Here is an 18,909-nt window from a genome sequence, read left to right on the forward strand (position 1 = left end):
GGCAGGAAAGCTGTAAAAATGCAGTGGCTTGGGTCTTACAGGTATCAAAGCAAATTTTGCTTGTGCTGAATGGAGAGGTTGCTAAGGGGGGCAAATCAGCACAAACACAAACTCAGCATGTAAGAAACAAATGGCACTGATGAGATTAGAAATATGAAGTGCAGAAATTTTTCAGCTGCTTAGATGTCAGTGCCAAGCGTCAGGGCAACAAACAAGAGGCACTGGAAATTTCTGTTAGTGGACCAGTTTATGTAGTTGGTGTGGCAGAAAGCCACCTTGGTTTCTCCCCAAAATCTCTGCCCTGTGACTCTGTGATTAGATGGGCCAGCACAGAGGAGTCACACCTCAGCCTGTCTCTTTAGGTAACCTGAGCTGGCTGCAGTCCTGAGGGAGGGGGGAAACCTGCTCCCTCTGCCTACGTGACTTGCATCAATTACCTGGGTGGGGGGTTTCTACCTGGGGAGCTGGAATCTGCCTGGTAACAGGTGATGTATTTCAAATTGGTTGGCTGACAGCCAACTGGGGCTGGCCTCCACTGGACCAGGTGAATGAGGTCACAGGGGCTATATAGGTTGGGAGGGGGAGGAGGCTCGCTCTCTTCAGCCATGAGGTGAAGCAGCAGCAAAGCAGGGGAGACAGAGAAGCCTTACCATCTGGACCTAGCTCTCTCTCTCACCCCAAGACTCCAGAGGGGAAACGGAAGAACTCTGGAAGATGCTTGTGAGTAAGCTACTCCATCAGATTAGATATTTAGCTGGCAGTAACACAGAAGCATAATCAAAAGGCTACCTCAGCCACACTGTTTGCTCTTTAGGATTTCTAAGATATTGCTCAATCCTGTACCCTAGTTTACCCTACCCCTTGTAATCAATAAAGTTCTCCTTTTTGACTGGTGTGGGAGACTTATTGAGGGGTGGGTCTAAATTATGCCTAAGAGACCCCTTAGGTCTGCGGACTAAGGGAGACTTTACTTTTTGCCCCCTTGACTTGGGGAAGTGCCCCAAGTGCCTGTACCGGGTCAAGTACCAGTTGGACTATTAGGCCTGTGTTTCCCCAAGGACACAGACAGTCCCTTCTCGGGGTGGTGGTGGCCATGTTACCCCCAGACTAGTGAGTGTGCTCCGGGAGAGGGGTCGGCCAAGCATAAGGCGCCCCTAGGGAGGCATTCGGAGTCAGGGAGGTGGGCGGCTCAACGCAGGAGCGCCCCCTACTGGCCCGCCACAGTTGGCATTTAGTGAAATGGAGTGGGATGATTCACATTATTGGGATGGTAAAAATAACCTGAAGGGAAAGGTAAATGGTGTGCAGCATGCCCTACTTAAGAGCCTTGTAGTAGAGTTAATGATAACAAGAGATGCAGACAGGTTTCCTCTCACAGTCCAGAGGGGTGTTCATGAAGGGTTTGTAGCCCAGAGAGCAGGATAGGCTACCCCTTGAGCACCTATCTGTAATATATATTTTTTAAATGTTGTCACAAGGGACTTTACTTTGGGAAGCCTCATACAGGCTGTAATAAAATATCATCAGAATGTCTAAAAATTATAGAGAGGTAGTTAGCTGTATTAGTTTGAAGTCAGTCAGGAGGCAAGGTAGATATGCGCCTTTATAGACTAACTATAAAAGATATATATCAAGCACAAGCTTTCATGAACCCAAGTTCACTTCATTATTATAAACCATTAGACCATGGTTAGCTAACAAAGAGACTGTATTGCACCCAACAAGAGGTTATTGTCTTCATTATGGACCTCATTATGATGAATAAAGATGGATTAATCACTGTACTGGAAATTAGTGGTTGCCCAGGGAGAAGTAATCATGACCCAATTACATTTAAGATGGGCCAAAAGAGAAATTTCCTTACCAAAAATAAATATAAATAGATATATTTTTCACTTGAAAAGGGCTGCTTCCCCAAAAGTTGAAAGGAATATTGGTTGGAAGAAAAATGGAACCAGAAAATTGTGAATGAAAACTGGGAGTATTTTACGGGCTATCAGGTGGTTAAAAAGCCACAATAACCAAATCGAGAAACACAACTTTGGCTCAAAGCCCACCCCAATTCAGTGGGGAAGTGAAAGTGGCAAAAATAAAAATTAAAAAAAAGAAATAAAAAAGCAATTTAGAACAAAGAGGAAAGGGGGCCATAAGTAGCAATCAACATAAATCAGAAGTAACAAAATATACCAAATTAATAAAGGACGCTAAAGACGCATGGGAAAATCAATTTCTAGCAAGACTAAGGGCTGTAAAGAACTTTTTAAAAGTGTAGTAGAAACAAAGGAAATCCTAGCAATGGTGTAAGCCTGTGGAGGAGATAAAACTGTTGATAACGAGCAAGGAAAAGCAGAAGTCATCCATAAATTAAGTCCCCAGTACAATAAATTGTACTTAGAAAGGTGCACAAATTTGTATCATATAAGGGATACATTCAGTCAATTGAGGTGGATGTTAAATCTTGTCTTCTAGAGTTGAACACTTCTAAAATTGGTAGACCCAGATAACTTGAACCCAAGACTTTGAAAGGAGTTGGCTGAGGAGATCTTTGGAAGGCTTATGCTAAATTTTAATAAATACAGAAGACTGGAAAAGTGCCAGCATTATGCCCATATTCAAAAAGGGAAGGTAGGTTTCACCTGGAAGAGTAGAAACTGATTAGTCTGACATTGATCACAGCCAAATAACTGAAAATCTGAGATGCAAATCCATGACTAAGGAATCAAAACTAGGGATATAACTAAAAACAGTTAGCAGGCTCCCTGCACCCTGGCTGTACCTGAACACAAGCTCTCTGTGCTTTTAGTTAACAAGTACAAATGGACCCTACTTGTCATTCCATTTATCATTTGCATTCTTCTATCAGTGGCCTCATTGATTTGTTTTCCTAAACTAGAAACAACCTCAACCAAAATTGCATCCTCAGGCTAAGTTGACAGTTGCCAAAATTTTCACCCAGAGTAGAAATCCTCCGTGCTATTGTAATCCTCTGAAACTTATGAGTTAGAACAGTGAGGCAGGGATGGCGGGTTAACAGAGTTAACTTGAAACTGTAGCTGTGCAAATGGCGCCAATCTAATTAAGTTATGAAAAAGTGTCCCTCTGAGAAGTGTCATACAGCTCCCAGGGAAAAAGGTGAAAAACATGCAAATTTGGCTGCCATCATCAACTATTGACAACCCAACTTACAAAGCAGCTATATTTGTGCCCTTTAGGAAGAATGAAAAGTGGTGCACAGGCAAGGCATACATTTGTTTAACTCTTTGTTCTGTACTCAACCAGGCAAGGAGCGAATGTTTCATAGTATGCTGAATGCTATCTCAGATTTTGGCAGGATTACCCATCAATATTATTACAGCCTCTTCAGTTACAACATTGCAGAAATAAAGCAGTTAGACTGGCTTTGAAATGCAGAAATTCAGGCGATACAGTTGCATTATGAAAGGGTGCTCATTAGCCTTTGGCTGACCTTGAAAATCTGTGCTTCTATCCATTTTTTTTTTTCCAAAACTGCCCTTATGGGGACCTTAGTTCTACCAAGTTACGAGATTTAACTGTACTATTCACGTTTTTCAGCCACTCTCTCATAGTCACAAGGCATTCTTGTATTTCACAGATAGTCACAATTGCTGTGAAGAGGATATGTAAAAAGCACAAGTGGTCTTATTAACAGTGTTGCATTTTTTTTTTAACCTCAGAAGTTTTATAAGATGGTTGGTCTTTTAAAAAGTGTCACTTACCAAGTCAAATTCTGTCACCAGGTTTTGCCAAAGACTGGGTAACAATGGTGACTGGGGTGATGAGGTTCCTAGTTATAGAAGCTACAGCAGGGGTGGGCAAAATACAGTACGCGGGATGGATCTGGCCCACCAGGCAATCTCATCTAGCCCACGGGTGCCCACCAACTAATTGTACCCCACTCAGATCTTCTGCCCACAAAGGCAGGTGCAAGGCACCCATGTATATACACCCCACAGTCCACACATGAAGGAGAAAGGCACAATAGGGTATGTTGGGGGTTGTATGTGGGTGCCTCGCTCCCACCCTCATGGGCAAAAGGGCTGGGTGGGGTATTTAACTAGTCTCTGGGCACTTGTGGGCTACATGAAATTGCCTAGTAGCCCAGATCTCTCCCATGGGCCATATTTTTCCTGCCCCTGCATTAGCTAGTTAACTACATCTTCCCTTGAAACTCAGAGGAAGAATCACTGTGACACAGATATACTATCACTGACCAGCCCATGCTCAGTATTGCTCGGTCTCACCACCTACTAATTACTTAGTTTATATTACCTTGCCAGCAGATCCAGGTCTTCTACTCCAGCAGCATCTTTGGAGCACCTGGGACAGTGGTGAAGCTAGGACTGAAAATGTGGGTGGGCACAAACTCATAGTGGATAGGCAATGACTAAGGTTGGCTGTCACAGTAAATCATCTGCAAATAAATGAAAGCAATTAAACCCTGAATGCATTAACTATTGCTCCTATAATCTGCAATATTTCTGCTACCTATTTGAAAATTTGCCTGCTTCTCTGAGTGTTAAGTTTCTACTCTCTTGGTGTATGGTTTTAAAAAAAAGGTCAATAAATTTACTTAAATTGAGCATTTATACAGGTTTATATATGGGTGGCCCTGGGTATTAAGCATATGGGCAATAGCCTACCGAGGGTCACCTGTGCCCATCTCCTGAGGTGGCAGACAGACAGAACCAGAGATAGGCCTGCTTGTTTCTTCATACAACTGTATCACTGGTTTTCTCAATATGGGGACCACATGAAGGCTTTCTTCAGTGCCTGCTGCTTTGTTGGCCAGCAAGCTAATAATACTGGAAATAACAGTAGCACCCAAGGGGGTAGCAACAAAACAGTAGCAAAGACAGCAGTAACAGAAATGTACCTTACCAGCTCAGCTCTCTGTAATGCTACAGGATCTGAAGAACCTCTAGGAACTGGAATTAGAAAAGAAATCGAAGCCAACTTTCTCTCTTCTAAAACTCTTTATGTTTGAAAATGTTTTGTTCCAAACCAATATAGTATTTAATTGCAAGATAGAGAGGGATGCAACATGAGTGAAATGCCGGATATGCAGGCATGAATGTTTGACTGCTTTTTGAAAAAAGTTATCATAATATTTTGTTCTGTATTTGAAATAAAACCTTTTATCTAGGCAAGTCCCTTCACGTGCATTAGTCACCCTCAGGACATAGCTATTCCCAAACCCATGCAGTGAAGTAATTTAGTAATGGCTTGCCCATCTAGTAAAGTACTCTAGGTGGTACATAGAAGTTGATGAGCTTGCCACCAGTTTGGCTACCAGTGTTCACGAAAGCAGAGGGGTATGCTTTAAGACTTGCTCTCTATGGTGACTACCCATGTCACTGTACATCAAACCCCAGTACTGGTGAGCCACAAGTGAACCAAAGTGCTGAAATCCTCTTGAACTCTGACCTAATGTTGGAATTCAGACATGGAAATGAGCATCATACCTGACCTCTCAACCTATAATGGGTTGAACGACTCTTAGATTTGAAAACTCTCGAAACTTTAGGACAAGGGGTGGATTTGGAGACAGATTTCATAGCTCCTGGTCTATCTCGAATTGTTATGAATCAACCAATCATTCTCTTAGCCCATCTTCTGACATCAGCATTGCCCTTTTATCAACAGTAGGAGCTTTGCATGCCAGCTTCTTGGTTGAAGAGATATTAGAGAGCAAAGACTGGAGATTATCTAAGGGTAGATGATTATATCTGCATATATAAACCACTGTCAAAATAAGATGGGCACACTGCATGCACAGAGTGCCATATTTTCAGGAAGTAATTTGGCCTCAAGAATTAACTGTAATTAGGCCTTAAGATAGACAGGAAACTCAGCTGCTGCTCATAGGGCTCCATCCCGCCCTGGAAACTGCCTCTAAACACAATATGCATAAGCCAAAAATAAGCAACACCATAGCCTGTGTCCCCAAGAACTGAAACATGCTTGCACACTAAGAAAAAGGACTTGCCAGACTATGTGCAGAAGTGTCACTTGGTGAAACCTGCCATGACAGCACTTACTATGCGGCACAACCCCTGGCAGACATCAGTCCAGCCTGCAATTCCACCTGTGCAATTTTGTGCATCATTATTACTTGGGCAACGACTGTTGGCACAAATCTGAACTTGATGTTTAATGTTTGGATTAATGTTGGTACAAAGTTGATATCCAAGTACTGATATTTGTCCCACTCCATGGCAGATGCAATACAAATTTTTCCATGAATGTAGAACTGCATCCTTACAAACAGAAAATACTGATACCACAATAAACATTACCACCATAAAAATGATCTCTCCTGTTAAGGAGTTGTCTTTTTAACATGCTCTGGGCTGTATCTTCCAGATTTAAAGTGATGCTAATCCGTTTTGATTTCAGTGAAATCTGGTCTGGTTTCTCTAGAGAGACAGAGGTTAATAACATTACTATCCAGGTCAGGAGAAGATGAGCAATGCCATCATTATTGCTTTTGGGAAAATGAACATGGACAGGTTTTCTTTCTCAGTAAATAGCAAAAATGCTGGGCTATGTGGAAATACAGGGGACTGGGAATTGAGGGAAAAATAGGAGCAAACAGCACTCAAGCAGACAAAAAGGGGGCTAGCTGTAAAAGGATAAGCAGCCTCAGACCAGCAATAGTACTATAGGAGAGTAACCTGTGTGAGCAGCAGGAAGCCTACCGCAGTGCTAGCAGATTCTGGGTAGTATTACAAGACAGAGTCTTATGTAGGAGACCAGGCAAGGCTATAATTGCTAGGTACACTACTATAGGCTACCCTGAAGTCCAATAAGCAAAGCTAGTCAGAAGACTGCAGATAGACCCAGTCACCTGACTGGAAAGGGGCACAATTCTGGTGGCATCTAAACCCTGAAGGCCAAAGAGGAAGGAGCTCTGCAGTAGCTCTCTCATCATCATGCCTGCTGGTGAGAGACCAACTGAGATCCTGCTATCTCTGAGAGAAGTCAGTTAGAAGCTGAGGGTTGGCAGCGGATTAGACTCAGTATGGATGGGGATTTCAGAAGAAATCCAGTGTACTTAAAGAACTATGTTACAGCCAGTGCACTTTTGTTCCAGTTTAAGTTTTAACTGGTGGACCGGTTTGGGACTGTAAGGGAAGTCAGAAGGTCCCAGTGCTGCCAGCGAGGCACATGAGGCTTGAGACTGCCAGGGGCTGGGCAAGCAGCAGTACAGCAGCTGATACGGGCAGAGACAAGGGCCAGGGACCCACAGCCCCAGGAAGGGACAGATTTTGACAAGGGACTAGAGAAATCTGGATGAGAGACTGGGGCCTAGGCCAACTGAACTGGCTGATTGTTACACCTGTGAGTCATGGGCATGGCTGCAGGGGAGTTTGGAGGCTGTGATTAGCACATAAGGCAATGGGTGCCTTTGGGGGGCATATATGCGCCAAGAAGACCCACCTAATGGGAAAGATTGAATGGGAGCAGAGGGATCTGAAAGGGATCCATGGGTAAAGAGGACAGATTACAGTTTGCTCTAAGACCCTTAGTCAGTCTCCCTTTCCAAGGTTGTTTATGAGATCAAGGTGTGGCAGGTGAAAGCAAAGGGAGGGGAGATAGAGCAGAGTGGGAGCTGAGTCACCACCATGGTCTCTAGTGTACCAGTCTTGTTACACCATCTCATGTGATTTGTACATTTTCAAGAGCTAAATCCTTGCTAAATGTATCCTACTTCCAGCTTTACAGAGCCTGGAAACTGATTCAGTGTTGTGCAGCACCACATGTATATAGACTCAACTCTGCTGAGATGTTTGGAACTACTCTTCTTTGTAACTTGTCTTGCACATACAAGAGAAGAGAATCAGGTCATAGCATCTTCACGCCAGAAACAGACTGCATTTTCCAAAACCTCCATTCATTTCACCCAGTCAACAACCTAACCCTGGCTACAATGATGCAAGTTTCCGTGTACTGCTTTGCCAGTCTGCTTTCATCCTCAACTGAGTGACAGGGGAAAGGTGACCACTTGGACTCATTTGGTTCTTCCAGGCTAGTAAAAGAATGTCAGCAGATGTAGTCTGCAATTTATATGTCCTTGCAACTCACAGGCTTTAAAAGGCTTTTCTTTTTGTTGCAGCATTTGGTACCCAGATTGTCTTTTCTTTTCCTAATGAATTATTGCCATACATTTTGAGTACTTTAATACCATATCTAACCTACCATCCTCCCTGCTGAAAGTCTCCATTTCCTATATGCTAATTCCTGCAAGTTCCACCATAATAATCTCTAGGGCAGTGCGAGGCTTTGTACTGTGTTTCAGATCTGAAGAAGCTTCAGACGCTTTGGCATCTGAAGCAACATGTATGGATCAAAGTGCTGGCTTCTTTAGGCTTTCTGAAGCGGTTCAGAGCTTCCAAGCCGCTTTGTAAAAACTTTGAAGCCGCCTCAGAGATCCAGCCATAGGGTAAAATGGGGAATCAATAAAATATCTATAACTTTGTTGTTTTCTGTCCGATTTGGATGAAACTTGCAGGGGTGGTAGCCTCTGTTGAGAGCATGACACCTGCCAAGCTTCATGAAAATCAGTGCAGGGGTTTGGGAGGAAGTGCACCCCAAATTCTTGAAAGCAAAATTCATGTCACGTGTAGGTTTTACACCATGGGGGCTGTGAAAACTGCAGGGAGCCACTGGTGAGGCCAAAAAGCCTGCCAAGTTTCAAGGTGATAGGTGCAGGGGTTTGGGGGAACTGCACCCCAAATTCTTGAGAGGAAAACTCATGTCATGTGTATATGTTAAGCCACAGTGGGGTCAAAACTGCAGGGGTAGTAGCCCCTGCTGAGGCCACAAAGTCTGCCATGTTTCAAGGTGATAGGTGCAGGGGTTTGGGGGGAACTGCACATCAAGCTGCAGACAAGCAAAACTCGTGACATGGATGACACTGTGTGTGCTAAGGCACATTGGAATGAAAGCTGCAGGCCTGCTAGCCTCTGCTGTAGCCACAAAGCCTGCCAACTGTCAAGGAGATCACTACAGGGGTTCTGGGGCCCTGCACCTCTCACTGCTGACAGATAAAACTCATGACATGGGTGCTTGTGCAACTGACTGTCTCTGTCTTGGGGCAGTTGATTGTCTGTATTGATTATTTCCTCTCCTTACTCTGTGGTTTTGTAGGTGATAATCATTGCTAATTAACTAATTATCTAGTAGCTAGTAGTAGCTAGCTATTGTGTATTGAGTTGGTCCCTGAGTGAATCATAATTGATTGGCAACTGGTAACACAGTAGCTTAGCAGCCAGAACTGCAGTAGTTCCCCCCGCCCCCGCCCCTGTTCCCCAAGACAGACAAAGTTGCACAAGCACCCATGACACAAGTTTTGCCTGTCAGCAGCTAGAGGTGCAGGGCCCCAGAACCCAGAAGCCCTGCACCTTTCTCTTTGATAGCTGGCAGGCTTCGTGGCTGCAGCAGGGGATAGCAGGCCTGCAGCTTTCACCCTCCTGTGCCTTAACACACACAGGATCATGCATGTCATGAGTTTTGTCTGTCAGCAGTTTGAGGTGCAGTTCCCCCCAAACTCCTGCACTGATCTTCTTGAAACTTGGCAGGCTTTGTGGCCTCAGCAGGGGCTACCATCCCTGCAGTTTTTACCATGCTGTGGTGTAACACACACACATGTGACATGAGTTTTGCTTCCAAGAATTTGGGGTGCAGTTCCTCCCAAACCCCTGCACTGATCTTTGTGAAACTTGGCAGGCTTCATGCTCTAAGGAGAAGATACCAACTCTGCAAGTTTCATCCAAATTCAACAGAAAACAACAGTTATAGATATTTCATTGATTCCCCATTTTACCCTATGGCTGGATCTCCGAGGCAGCTTCGAAGCTTCGGAGCCACTTCGGCCGGATCAAAGTGGGAAACTGATCTGGAGCTCTGGATCGGATCCCTGGTATCTGAACCAGCCAGATCTGAAGCCGGATTGAATAGCTGCCTACTTGCACAGGCCTATTAATCTCATTCCTGTTAAACCATTTCCCTTCCACCACGCCTTTCCAATAGGCCTTATCCTTCATTTTTAAAATGGTACTGACTACCTTGCTTTCAGTGAAGTTGCTGCTAATTTGTGCTGGTAAACCCATTCTTCATTTTTGCTGAAAGGGTCAAAATATCTTGCCTTTCTGTGGGCCTCAATACAAAGGAACTGGTTACATTAAGGTCTTGCGCTTATATGTCTTTGTGCCACATGCAAGATTTCAGCACAAAGGTTAACCCCTGAGTATAAATTCGATTTAACACAAATAAAGTCAAGGGCTAGATACAACACCTTTTGCAGAAACCCCCAAGTCTCTTTTAGGTAGGGACCTACCTAAGTCACAGCAAGACAAAAGGTTTTTTGCAGCCTGGTCGTGGCACACAGAGCCAATTTCAGGGGCATTTCACAGTGGCCCTGCCCCTTGCTGCTGATTGGTGGAGGGCACTTTCACTCAGTCTATGTCACTGCAGCTTTTTTTGCCCTGCTTCTCAGCACTGATGGTGGAGGGGACCTTCACTCAGTTTACATAACTACTGCTTTTTTTTAGGTTGATGTGGGAAATTACAGCCACTGCCAGATTTCCCAGTGATTTTAGACAATGCTGTTTTTCACAGTTTCTGCAAAATCTGTGAAACTGCGCTTTAGGTAGGTTCCTAGCAACAGGTTGGACCGCTCACCTGCATTCAGGAATTTACCATCACAGAATAAAATTAAGCAGAGTGGAAATGAAGTAACAGCAAGGAAGGAGAAAGGTGGAATAATATATGATTATTATCATCCTAACAAGATGCTTAGAGCTCTATTATGACTCAATCCCATAAGGAAGCACTCAAGCACATCAGACCTAGACAGGTTACAAGGGTGGGCGGACGAAAATAGGATGGGTGTCAACACAGACAAGTGCAAGGTGATGCACCTCGGAAGGAACAACCGGCACCATACCTACAGGTTAGGGAACTCCCCTCTTGTCAGCACAGAAGCGGAAAGGGATCTGGGGGTCATCATTGACTCCAAGATGAACTTGGGCCGGCAGTGTGGGGAGGCAGTCAGGAAGGCCAACCGCACCTTGTCATGCATCCACCGATGCATCTAAAGCCGGTCCAGAGAGGTGATCCTCCCCCTCTATGCGACACTGGTCAGGCCGCAGCTGGAGTACTGCGTCCAGTTCTGGGCGCCGCACTTCAAGAGGGATGTCGACAGCATGGAGAGGGTTCAGAGGAGGGCCACTCGTATGATCAGGGGACAACAGGACAGGCTCTATGAGGAGCGGCTACGGGACCTGAACCTGTTCAGCCTCCACAAGAGAAGGCTGAGGGGGGATCTTGTGGCCTGTTACAAACTAGTTAGGGGGGATCAGCAGGCACTGGGGCAGTCACTGTTCCCCCGAGCACCACCAGGAGTGACCAGGAATAACGGTCACAAGCTGGCAGAGGGTAGGTTTAGGTTAGATATCAGGAGGCGCTACTTCACAGTCAGGGCGGCTAGGGTCTGGAACCAACTTCCAAGAGAAGTGGTGCTGGCCCCTACCCTGGGGGTCTTTAAGAGGAGGTTAGATGAACACCTTGCTGGGGTCATTTGACCCCAGTATTCTTTCCTGCCATGGCAGGGGGTCAGACTAGATGATCTGCTCAGGTCCCTTCCGACTCTAGAAACTATGAAACTATGAAGTGTTTAACTTTACTTGTATGAGAGGTCCCATTGATTTGAATGGGACTATACATGTGCACAACAATATGCACAGGTGTCAAGAATCAAGGCCCAAGTGCTTACTTAATCTACCTTTGAGGAGTGGCTTAGCAGCCATGCAGCAATGCATCCGTGCAGCCAAGCCTGTTCCTGCTAATGGAGAACAGGATTTCTTTGCAGTCCCATTCCAAGAATCAAGCCATTAGTGCTATGAAAAGGAACAGAGATTTCTTTTTTTAATTAGTTTTGAACCTACCCAAACACCGGGGATGCAGAATTGAGCCTTGAATGTCATTGAGTTTGTGTCTTACAGCGACGACACAAGAAAGAGCTGGGTACTGAAAAAAAGGGAAACCAAATGAGATGGAGTGGAGTGAAAAACTGAAAAGGACTTGTGAGTAAAGAAGTCAAGTAAGGCGATTAAGTATTTATAGATATATGTGTGTATAAACACAACCCTGTATAGACTACTTGGCAGAGGCTGCTTAGCTTGTATGACTGTAATGCAGGGCTGTCCACTACGGCTGTGCAAAACTTCAGCCCCTGATTCAATTTGGCAGAGATTTGGCCTGATTCAGTGGTCTCCAAATCTGAATCAAATCAGAAGACCCTTTAATCTCTCTGAATCAAATCAGAACCCTCTGAAATGATTTTGAGAGATTTGGAAAGATTCAGACATTCGGACATAGAGACAGCTTTAAATGTTTTCATAGATTTCATAGACATTAGGGGCTGGAAGGGACCTCATGAGATCATTGGGTTCAGCCCCCCTGCCATAGGTGGGAAGTCAGCTGGGATCAAGTGACCCTAGCAAGAAATAAATCCAGCTGTTTTTTGAAAGGATACAGAGTAGGTCCTTGCACCATCTTGGGGAGGAGTTTGTTCCAGACCCTGGATACATGCACTGTAAAGAATTTTTTCTTATATCAAGTCTAAATTGGCTTTCCTGGAGTTTATGGCCATTAGACCTTGTTATCTCTTGGGCAGCTCTGGTGAACAGGTGTTCTCCCAGGTCCTGATATACCCCTCTTATGAAATTGCAGGCTGCCACCAAGTCCCCCCTGAGACTTCTCTTCTCCAGACTGAAGAGTCCCAAATCCCTCAACCTCTTCTCGTATGGCCTTCCCTCCAGGCCCTGGATCATGCAAGTGGCTCTCCTCTGGACTCTCTCAAGTTTCTCCACATCCTTCCTGAAGTGGGGGCCCAATACTGGACGCAGTACTCCAGCTGCAGTCTCATCAGGGCCGAGTAAAGTGGGAGGATGACTTCCCTGGTTTTGCTTGAGATGTATCGGTGGATGCATGCCAGAGTTTGGTTAGCTTTGTCTGCCACCGCATCAGATTGGTGGCTCATATTCATCTTCTGGTCAATCAAGACCCCAACTGTCTTTTACTTGTGGTGCTAGTGACCGTAGCACTGCTGAGCCTGTAAGTATGCTGAGGGTTCTTCCTATTGAGGTGTAGCACCTTGCATTTCTGTACAGTGAAGGCCATCCAGTTTTGGTCAGCCAACCTTGGGAGCATGTCCAAGTCAGCCTGTATTCCCAGCCCTCCCCTGTAATTTGGTATCATCTGTGAACTTGGCCAGTTCACATCTGACTCCCGAATCCAGAACATTGATGAAAATGTTAAAGAGTACTGGCCCAAGTACTGAGCCCTGAGGTACTCCACTGGTAACTCTGTGCCACGTTGATTTGCTCCCTTCAACTAGTACTCTTTGGGTCCAACCCCATAATTAGTTGCCTAGCCATCAGATTGTATGATGATCAAGGCCACAGTTCCCCAGCTTAACGATGAGAACATCATGGGGGACTAGGTCAAAGGCCTTCTTGAAACCGAGAAAAATGATGTCCACATCATCTCCCTTATCCAGGGCACATGTTACGTAGTAATAGAAGGAGATGAGGTTGGTTAGGCAAGACCTGCCAGTCACAAAGCCATGTTGGCTGGCATCCAGAAGCTTGCCTTCCGTTAGTCTGGCATTGATGGATCCCTTGACAATTTTCTCCATGATTTTTCCAGGGATAGACATCAGACTGATTGGTTTATACTCCCCAGGGTCATCCCTCCTCCCTTTCATTGGCTCTTTTCCAATCATCTGGGACCTTGCCCGAGTGCCACATTTTTTTTAATATTCCTGCCAAAGGAGATGCAATAATATCTGCCAGCTCTTTCAAGATCTCAGGACCCTTGGATGCATTCTGTCTGGGCCTGTGAACTTGTGAATGTCCAGTTCTCAAGGTGTTCCCTTACCTGATCCACACTGATTTTGTGCCCGTCACCCACTCCCAAATTGGTTTGTACCATTCCTGGCAGTGTGATCCTCATGGAAGGATGGAAAACCAATGCAAAGAAGTCATTTAGGAGATTGGCCTTTTCTTGGGCATCTGATGTCGATTTTTTTCTACATACCTCCAGGTAGCAGGTGGCTCATGAATGCTGCAATGCTGGGGTGGATGAAGCATCCTACAGGAACATGGGGAGGCTCCCCAGCGCACCTGGCAGCAAACCCAGAAGTGGATCAGAAGCATTTCTGGTCCACTTCTGGGTCCACCGGGATGCTTGCAGGGGACCCCTGTGCCCCTCCAGCTTGGTGACTGGTGCCTCCTGTGTCGGGGGGGTACCTGGGGTCCTCCTACGGCCAATCACTGAGCCAGGAAGACACGGGGGGGGGGGGCACTGTGCTCCTCAGCAGACTCAGAAGTGGACCAGAAGTACTTCTGATCCACTTCTTGGTTCACCACTGAACGGAGCCCCCCCCCCGCACCCCTATGGGACGCTCCACATGCCCCAGCATCACAGCATTCATGAGCCATGCTGTTGCCTCAAGGTATGTAGAAAAAACTTTTAAAGTTGTGTCTGTGTCCGAATCACTGATTCTCTGAATCAGCATCACATCTTCAGATTCAGATTCAGCCAAATTCAATCAGGGACAGTGATCCAAATCAATGATTCGAATCACTGTCCCTGATTTGGGCTGAATCTGAATTTGAATCGAATAGGGCCCGCTTCACACATCCCCTACTGCCCATCTTCTAAGCAGCTGGGGGCCTCATGCCATGTGGGTCACACCAGCAGGGGTCAAACACTCCACAAACTGTACTCGTATGAGCCCCCAGTCCCCAGGCCACATATATACACTCCATTGCACTGGGAAGGGGGGGCAGTGCCCCTTCCCCCACCCCCCAGCCTTGCACCACGCATGTGAGTGACCCCCATATCAGCTCTCTCACTGCACTGTACTTTTGTCTCCTCTGGTACCATGAGTTAGTTGCACCACCTAGCCCTGTGGAGGCAGCAGCAGGAATCAAAAACTGAGGGAGGGAGGGGGAGTGTAGAGACCCTGGTTGTAGCAGCAACTAGAGTGATAGGGGAGGAGCAGCCAGGTAGGAGCCTGAGGCCCACACATTAACCCTTCACAGGTTGTGTACAACCCTGCCTTAGTGCATGTGCAGGACAGTACTCCTTTTAGCTTCCAACTTGCAATTGAAGACGACAAACCACCAACCCAGTAGGAAGACAGACACACCAACATTATCATCCTCTTGCAAGCAGGCACCAGCAGCATCAAGGCAATGATCACCCAACATCAACTTTGCTGGGACAGCCACATCATCTGGACGTCCAACTCCAGACTCCCAAAGCAAATTTTGTTCTCTCAGCTCAATCAAGGTGTATACTCAAGAGGAGGGCAGAGAAACCACTTCAAGGATATCCTCAAGGCCATCTTGAAGAAATAAAACATTGACATCAACTCATGGGAAGCTATTGCCCAGGACCGCCCCAAATGGATGAAGAGTCTGCTGTAAGGATCTCAGTACTCTGAAACTTTACGACGACAAGAGGAGATGGACAAGTGGGAGTGGCAGAAACAGCATGTTGTGGACAAAACCAAGAACCCAGAGCCACCCACCCCACATGGAAACATATGCCTGAGCTGCAACAGAGTCTGTCAATCCCAAATAGGCCTTGTCAACCATCTTTGGACCCACAGATAGGACAATCATAGAAGAGAATCATCCTCGACTGTGAGGTATTGCCAGTGACATAAACTGAACATCCCTTGAAAATAACCTTGGTTATAAAATGATGCAAGTCCAAGTTTTCTCAAATCATAGCAAATTTGTGAACCCCTGGCACTGCCATATTCCCAAGGTTCATCTATCTTCATGCATGGTCTTTAATCACATCAGCAATGCCAAAGACTGACCTGGGAATGAACTGTGCTAGGGATCAGAGGTCTGTACTTTGTCTTTCTCCATCTCTTCTTTTAATGCAGTGGTGTTACCTTATAGTTAGAGCCGTGGACTGGATGCCAGATAAAAATTGCAAAAGTGACTAGTAAGTTGGGAGCCCAGATGTTTGGCAGACCAGCTTCAGATAAGCTTAATAAGGAAGATTTTTCAGAAAGTGCTTGAGCTTCTGCTCTGGAAATTATGCTGAGAAGAACTTCTGAAAATCTCACTAGAATCCTCTCTGCTTTAATGTAATCTCTGTAAAACAGGTATATTGACAGCCACTCTCTTCCAGGACTGTTGTAATTGATTAATGCTCAGCACAGCTTGATGAAAGGTGTTATTTGATCAGATGCCATTTGATGGGCTAGGGGAACATTGATCAGATGCTATTTGATGGGCTTGGGTTTTGTTGGATCTGGTGGGTAACTTTGTAAAATATCTGGGCTGTTGTAAAACAATATCACTGTGATTTCTCTAGTCAAGTTGGATCTTTTCAATATTAGGGGGGCAGTGGCAGCAATACACTGCCAGGTACAGAACCATGCAGAGTTCAAGGGATTTTCATTTGAAAGCCATGCTACAAATAACAAGGAGAAGGCAGCTCAGATCTGTCGACTTTCAGTTGTAAAAAAACTAAAAACCATTCAACAGTCCTTCATAACAATATTCCTGTGAATTAAACAGAGAAACAAATAGAGCACTGTCTGGCTCCAAAATTTCATATGCTTAAAATCTTTGAACCAAATTCCAGGAAACAGTGGATAATGCATCTGTAACAGATACAACGATGAGAGGGGGGCATTTTGCAATTAGGAATTGGTATGGTTTTCTAACTCTAGCTGATCCTTTTTTTTCCCATGTGAACCATCTCATGGAGGAAGTATGTCATACCTGACCTTGTCTCCATATTAAGTGACTAAGGCAAAAGGATCCCTTGTATGACATCCTCAGGGTGAATCGGGTTGTACAGGAAATGAGGACTGGACCTGAGCTATACAGTTTATACAACCCTCATGTAACTGGGATAAAGTAACTTCCAGTGGGCTGTTCCAGATTCACCATGGTGTACATGAGGGTAGAATCAATCTGAGCCATTTGCTCAGCTGGACTTCAAAGCAGAAAGGGTTTTACTTTTTGATTGCTTTCAAGAATAAGAGGGAAGAAAGACAGTACACACATAGGGCCTCATTTCCTCTAACCTACAAAGTGAGGTAGATTTTTATTTTGCACAGTGCTGAGCACTTTCATGAGGAGCTAAGCACCCTGAGCTCAAACTGAAGCCAGGAAGAATTGCTTAGCATCTTACAGGAACACTCAGCGTCTGGCAGCTGACACCCAGGATTAACTGAATGACTTCATCAGAGTGACTGGCATAAATGAGAGGAGAATCATGCCTAGAGCAACTGAAGAGGCTTTCATTACGAGAGCATATTATCTGAGAACAGATTTCCTACTTGCTGAACAATTCAGATATATCTTGTAGTGCTCATGCAGGGAAGACAGGCAGTCACACTGCCGAGTACTTACTTATACAAGGAAGTGCCACTGATATAAATAGCAGTATTCATGTAAGTTGATGCATCTCGACCCGAGCAAAGGTTGTACACCTTACCCCAGTCCCTTTTTGTGCTCTGCTCAAGAGCTCAGTCCTATGCTCCAAAATAAATACCCTGCCCAAGTTTTCACTACACATTATTCCTCTTTGAGCTGTGTGAGATTATATGCTCTAGATAAAGAAATGCTTGTTTCTTTGACAAATGCAAGACCTGAAGACCACCCTCAGTTCCTAAGCAGAATTAGCTTATCTTTTGTTTAAAAAAATGCTGTTACTAAATATTACCCATCATTTGTGTGTGGCCTGAATGAGACTCTCAATTCATCTTATTAAACTTTATCCTTTGAGGAGCTTTAAAAGGAAATACATTGTTCTTAATTATTCTTATCTCAACAGCTGTATAATTGCTGGTTTTGATTTTAAAAAATACCGTAAAAAGGATTGCATGGATGGCTGGAGATGAGGCTAAACCAAGTTTGCAACGCTAAAGAGCAGCCCCCACCAGTGAACTTGGATGGGTTTTGATTTGGATCTAAACTTTGAGGCTTGGATTCTTCTCAGATTCAAGTTAATTTCTGTTTTGGGACAAGAAGATGTTTATATTCAATTTATGTTACGTGGTCCTCCTTTAGACCTTTCCTTTTGTCAAAAGACATGTATTGTTACTTCATGAAGCCAGGGAGGAAGGGTTTGGGGCAAGGCAGTTCTAAAGTGTGTAGTTTTTTTTGATTTCTCCCAGTGAAGTCCCTTGTAAAATGATAAAGAAAATAGCTAGAGCTAGTCAGGAAATTATTCCCTCTCTTCCTTCCAGAATTGTTGATTACAATGTAAAAAGAATTAAAATATTTTATTAAAAAACAACCCCCCCAAAATATCCACGGTTTCATCACTAGTGATAGCAATAATCAGCTGATGGCTGAAACAAGCCAAGAGAGTGGGGATCTGCAACCTTTGCCAATGTTGTCCCATAAGCTTTTTGGGGCTGGTAGCTTCTTTCTTTTCATATTTCTTTTCAAATGCTTAGCACATGCTTAGCAACACAGAAACAAACAGGCAAATAGTTATTTGGCATTTGTAAGCATCCAATAACCTGCTAGGTGCATAATAATAATTCAGAGTAAATGATAATATAATAATTCATTACATTAGTGTAATAATAATTAAAAATAAAAACACTATTTAGTAGGGGAGAAATGGATCAGTGCTCATATCACATTCCCTATAAGTGATAGTAACCAGGGAAACCAATGATCCAACCAGAAGACTGAATTTACTGAATGATGTAAAGCGAGTTTCAACCCTGATGCTCCATTGGCCTGGCACCTTGAATTATATAGCTTAGTCTTGAGGGTGTGTTGACAGACAAACATAGCTTAATCAATGTACTCCTTCAGCCATGTAACA

The 18,909-nt window shown here is 44.6% G+C and overlaps 1 long non-coding RNA gene across 1 annotated transcript; it reads left to right on the forward strand.

Moving 5' to 3' along the window:
• Positions 1-616: 616 nt before the first annotated feature.
• LOC149864490 (uncharacterized) lies at positions 617-18,151 on the forward strand. The gene is made up of 3 exons (XR_016442537.1): positions 617-720; positions 12,027-12,124; positions 15,268-18,151. It is a non-coding gene; the product is annotated as an uncharacterized LOC149864490 (long non-coding RNA).
• The last annotated feature ends 758 nt before the right edge of the window (positions 18,152-18,909 follow it).

The sequence above is a fragment of the Crocodylus siamensis genome, chromosome 5, assembly GCF_052110815.1.
Source record: "Crocodylus siamensis isolate JL-2025a chromosome 5, ASM5211081v1, whole genome shotgun sequence".
NCBI lineage: Eukaryota > Metazoa > Chordata > Crocodylia > Crocodylidae > Crocodylus > Crocodylus siamensis.